The 5805-nt window shown below is 40.9% G+C and overlaps 1 non-coding gene across 1 annotated transcript; it reads left to right on the forward strand.

Annotated features, from left to right (window-relative positions):
• The first annotated feature begins 1517 nt into the window (after positions 1-1517).
• On the forward strand, positions 1518-1624 carry LOC118489514. Its single transcript, XR_004887534.1, has one exon. It is a non-coding gene; the product is annotated as a small nucleolar RNA R71 (small nucleolar RNA).
• The last annotated feature ends 4181 nt before the right edge of the window (positions 1625-5805 follow it).

Raw genomic sequence — 5805 nt, forward strand, 5'->3', positions numbered from 1 at the left:
CAAACTTCACTTCCTTATCCCCAAACTTCAAAGTAAGTGTTCCGTCATTCATGTCTACCACTGCTTGTGCAGTGGCTAGAAATGGCCTCCCTAGTATGAGGGGGACTTCAGTGTCCTCTTCCATATCTAGTATGACAAAGTCGGCCGGGTAGACGAAATTGTCGACTTTGACCAATAGATTTTCAGCGACACCTTGTGGGTACTTGACGGATCTGTCGGCAAGTTGTATACTCATCTTGGTAGAACTTGTTTTTCCTAGGCCGAGTCGTTTGAACATTGATGCAGGCATGAGGTTAATGCTAGCCCCAAGGTCGGCTAGTGCATTACGAACGGGGGATTCCCCGATCGAGCAAGGAATCGTGAAGCTTCCAGGATCAATCTTCTTTTGTGGGAGTTTGTTGAGTACAAGGGCGGAGCACTCTTCGCCTAAGTTAACTAATTGCAAAGATTCAATTTTCCTTTTATGGGTGAGGAAGTCCCTCATGAATTTTGAGTATTTAGGCATTTGAGTTAGGACTTTGATAAATGGAATATTGACATGCAATTGTTTTAGTAAATTTTCGAATTTTACGAATTGCTCATTGGTCTTTTGGCGAATTAACCTACCGGGGTATGGAACCGGAGGAGCCTTGGTAGGCTCTTGAGTTAGAGGAGAAGCCTTCTCTTGTTGGGGCAGTGTTGTGCTTCTCTCAGTTGGCGGTGGTGGAGCTTCTTCGGAACCCACGGTACGATTTCTCAATGTTATGAGATGGACTTGTGCTTTTGGGTTTGTTTCGGTATTACTTGGTAATGCGCCTTGTGGTCTCTCGGAGAAATTTGGAGCTAATTGATTTATTTGTTTTTCAATATTTTGTATACTAGCTTGTTGATTTCTAAAATTCGATTCCAATTGTTGAAATTGATCTGAGATTTTCTTTTCAGTGTCGGAGATGAGGCGAGATACAGTATCTTCAAGCCTTTCTCGTCCACCTTGTTGTTGAGGGAAATTTTGTGACTCGTTTCTTGGTTGTTGAAAGTTTGTTCGTTGGTTTAGGTTTTGTTGGTTACTACTATTGCTGGTTTCTCTCCAACCAAGGTTAGGGTGGTTACGCTATCCTTGGTTGTAGGTACCCGTTGGGGGACCCGACGGCCTAGGTCTGTTATCAATGTAGTTTACCGACTCTTGTTGATCATCTGTTTCTTTCATACAACTCCAACTTTCATGTGGCCCACCATACCCTTCACAAGCCATAACCGAGACCGTTTTTGTCATTTCTAACTTTTTGATTTTTGAAGAAAGGGCCTCGGTTTGGGCTTGCAAAGAAGTGCTTTCATCAACCTTATGGGCACCCGGGGTAATAGATTTATTGCCTCAGGGAGTGTGCCACTGAAAATTGGTTTGAGCAATTTCCTCAATTTGATTGTATATTTCAAGTGGGCGGCGATTACCTAAAAGTCCCCCGGAGCTAGAGTCAAGTGTTTGTCTTGTGTGTGGCAACAACCCATTGTAGAAAGTGGATACTTGTTGCCATACCGCAAGACCGTGATGAGGACACTTTCGCAATAGCTTCTTGAACCTTTCCCAAGTTTCATATAAGGATTCCCCGTCCTCTTGTGAATATGTATTAATTTCAATCATTAATTTAGCCGTTTTAGCGGGAGGAAAATACTTATATAGAAACTTTTGAGCTAGTTCATCCCAGGTGTTTACCAAGCCAACTGGGAGGGCATTGAGCCAAGCCTTTGCTCGGTCCTTTAATGAGAATGGAAACATCCGAAGGCGGATAGCGTCGTTTGATGCTCCATTGACCCGGAAGGTATCACATATTTCTAAGAAATTAGTAATATGTAGATGGGGATCCTCGTCCGCAAGCCCATGGAAGGTTGCGAAGTTTTGAAGCATCTGTATCAAATGCGGCCGAAGTTCGAAGTTGTTAGCTTTGACATTCGGGGCATTGATAGCGGTGCCGAGATTACCTACGGTGGGTCGTAGGTAATCCATGAGGGTACGTTGGTCCGCCATTGGAAATTGGTCCCCCAAAACTTTCTCTTGGTTTTTAGCTTTAAGTCTTTTTCTGAGAAAGCGTTCGGGTTCTTCTAGAGGTTCTTTTATGTCTCTACTAGAACTGGAGCTCATACACTACGTAGAAAGTTCAGATGTGGTGTCTGGTTCCAAGTCCTGCAATAAAAACAGAAAAGAATGTTGGTCAGAAAGTTCACCGCGGCCCCGTGCTCAGTGAACACGGCCCGTGGTCGGAGATTCAGTGATTGTTCGGGTCCCTGTTACTGGGAAGTTGGACACGGCCCCGTGTTGCACCGACACGGCCCCGTGCTCAGCTCTCTGTAACTCGGAAAATAAAAACTGCCAGTGACACTGCTGGGCACGGCCCGTGTCCGACCAGGCACGGCCCGTGCTGAGCTCTGCAGAAGCTGAAAAATTAAGAAAATCCTAAAAAAACAAAAATAAAGTAGAAAAAATGATTAGGTCGCTGATTCCTAACCTTCTTAAAATCCTTGTGTCCCCGGCAACGGCGCCAAAAACTTGATGCGTGTGAAGTGTTATATATATTAGGTGTATATTTTAAGCCCTTTTTACACTTTTAGCCATGTTTTAAATTTATAAACACGATATTCACTAACACTAAACACACATATAGGCAAGTGCACCCATCGTGGACGTAATATAGTGTTGGTAAGATACCGAGGTCGTCCAAGGACACAAGAGCTTTTAGTACCGGTTTATCCTCAACGTCTAATCAGATCAAAATGTTAGAAAAAAGTTTTTAAACTAGGAAAATAAAACTAACTAAAATGCTGAAAAGTAAAATAAAAGTAAAAAACAAATAGACAAGATGAATCACTTGGATCCGACTCGTGTGTAGTGTAACCTTTGATTATTTTCGCACTTTTGCACTTGTTTAAGAGATTATCTTAGTTATTGTAGTAGGCCCCTCTTTTGAAGGCGACATTACCCTCAACCTAGTAGTTTGAGTCAGCAAGGATACAATCCTAAAGGGTCGGATTATTGAAAGATAATTAATTAAGATATTAATGCGTAATGTGGTAGGCCCCTCTTTTGAAGGCGACGTTACCCTTGGCAAAGTAGTCTGAGTCAGCAGGGATACAGTCCTAAGTAGCCGGGTTAAAGTTTTAATAGTAGTTTAACTTATGAGTGGGTCAAAGAGTTTGGACCCCCGCCATCCAATACCGTTGGGTATTGAAGGAGGTCCTACTAAATTTGACGCAGGTCCTTTGCAGGATCTATACACTAAACAATGGCAAGACTCTTACCAAACCGTTCCCTTAACCCCCGACCAGGTAGCCAACATACCTCCATATAGACCGTGGAGATATGAATGGTGAAAATATTTTATTTTATATAGACAGTAAAATAATGCCAAGACACCACGGACAAACGATAAGGAAGAATCACCTTCAACATAAGAAACTAGTAATTAAAGTCATTAATACAAAACCAATTAAAAAGTGCAAAAGATTAAAAATAAAAAGTATTACACTAAACACTTGTCTTCACCAAGTGATGTAAGAGACTTAGGCAAACATGGCCTTTGATTGTCAAGAACTCTTACGATCAATCTTGGATCCCGAGACGACTCACACACTCCATGATAGACAATGGATGATGGTGGTGGATGATGGTGTTGTGATGGTGGTGGGTGAAGTGTGAGAGAGGTGGTGTGACAAGGAATGAGTTGCAAGAGCTCCAATCACTCCTATTTATAGGCTGAACAGAAGCTCGGACACGGCCCCGTGTCCATCCTCCTCTCTTTCTTCATTAAATGCAGTTTGTCTGCATTAGTTGACCACGCCCCCGTGTCCGCTGAGCACGACCCCATGTGCAGAAGCATATCTGTACTATCAAGATTTGTCTGGATTCCGCGAATCTTATAGTTGACCACGGCCCCGTGCCCGCTGAGCACGGCCCCGTGGTGGGCGATGGAAGCTTCTACCACTTTGTCTTTTCTGCTGACACTTGGGCACGCCCCCGTGCTCACTGAGCACGGGGCGTGTTCAGTCTTCTGTCTTCTTGTTTTGCTTGGGAAGATGCTGTCGGGAGGTCGGGCATGCCACGTTTGTTCCTTTTCTTGTATTTGAGCTCATTTAATCCTGAAAATACAAAAGGAAGACAAAAGCACACTTTTTCCAACATTAGTACTAAAAAAGGGTTAGTTTTATGCCACAATTGATGTAATTTATATGTTGCATTTTGTGCACATCAGTTGGGAATATATGTTGGATATGAAACAGCCTCCATCATATGATATCTTGAACCTTTAACAGGTGATGTATTTAAAGCACGTTTTGATGACTGCCATTTTAACGAGGCAATGTTCCCAGCATTAGGGGGAGAAAATAAAAAACGAGAAAATGATGTCTCATGGTGTGTGCCTTCATTGTCTCATCTTGATCCAAGAACAAAACAATGTGAGACAGAGGTTCAAAAGATAATACACTTGCAAGACATTGCAAATCAATTGCCTGATGCTTTTACTGATACAAACAGAGTTACAAAATCTCATATACCAGCTGCTAATGCTCCAGCTCGGGTTGAGATCCCAAGTAAGGAAATAGATAATAAGATAGCTCATGAATCTCAAAAACATTTAAAACTTGGAAGACCAATTGGTTCAAAGGATAAGAATCCACGAAAAAGAAAAGCACTTGTAAAAGAAATTGACCACAAAGAGAATGATCTTGATAAAACAGTAAATACCGAAACCTCTCATGAGAAAGATGTTGACGATACTAACAAAGAGATATCAATCAACTATGGTCATACACATATCATATGGAACCGATATGAAATGGAAAATATCGATTAGATATTTTCTTATTCTATAGCAAGTGATATCATGGGTGGAGATGATGATCCTGAACCAAAATCTGTCAAGGATTGTCAAAATAAACATGATTGGGATAAATGGAAAGGCGTTATGCAAGCTGAATTAGATTCACTCAACAAACGAAAGGTTTTTGGGTCTATTGTTGTTACACCTAAGGCTGTAAAGCCTGTAGGATATAAATGGGTTTTTGTACGAAAACGAAATGAGAAAAATGAGGTTACAAGATATAAAACGAGACTTGTAGCTCAAGGTTTTTCACAAAGGCCAGGGATCGACTATGAAGAAACATATTCTCCCGTTATGGATACAATAACCTTTAGATACTTAATCAGCTTAGCAGTTTCTAAAAAGTTAGAAATGCATCTTATGGATGTCGTTACAGCTTACTTGTATGGATCACTTGATAGTGAGATCTATATGAAAGTTCCGGAAGGATTTAAACTCCCTGAAGCGTTAAGTTCAAAACCCAAAGAAATGTATTCGATCAAATTACAAATATCTTCATATGGGTTGAAACAATCTGGAAGGATGTGGTACAATCGTTTGAGCGAGTATTTGACAAGTAAAGGTTATACAAATAATCTTATCTGTCCATGTGTCTTTATTAAGAAGACAACATCAGGATATGTGATCATAGCCGTATATGTTGATGACCTAAATATAATTGGGACGCAAAAAGAAATTCATGAAGCAATTATTCTTTTAAAGAAAGAATTTGAAATGAAAGACCTTGGAAAAACCAAATATTGTCTTGGTTTACAAATTGAACATATGAGCAATGGAATACTTGTGCATCAAACGAATTATACTGAAAAGCTGTTGAAACGTTTCAATATGGACAAGGCAAATCCTTTAAGCACTCCAATGGTCGTTAGATCACTTAATGTCGAAAATGATCCATTTCATCCTTGTGAGGACAACGAAGAAGTTCTTGGTCCAGAATTACCATACCTCAGTACAA

Source organism: Helianthus annuus, chromosome 17 (assembly GCF_002127325.2).
Source record: "Helianthus annuus cultivar XRQ/B chromosome 17, HanXRQr2.0-SUNRISE, whole genome shotgun sequence".
Classification (NCBI taxonomy): Eukaryota; Viridiplantae; Streptophyta; class Magnoliopsida; order Asterales; family Asteraceae; genus Helianthus; species Helianthus annuus.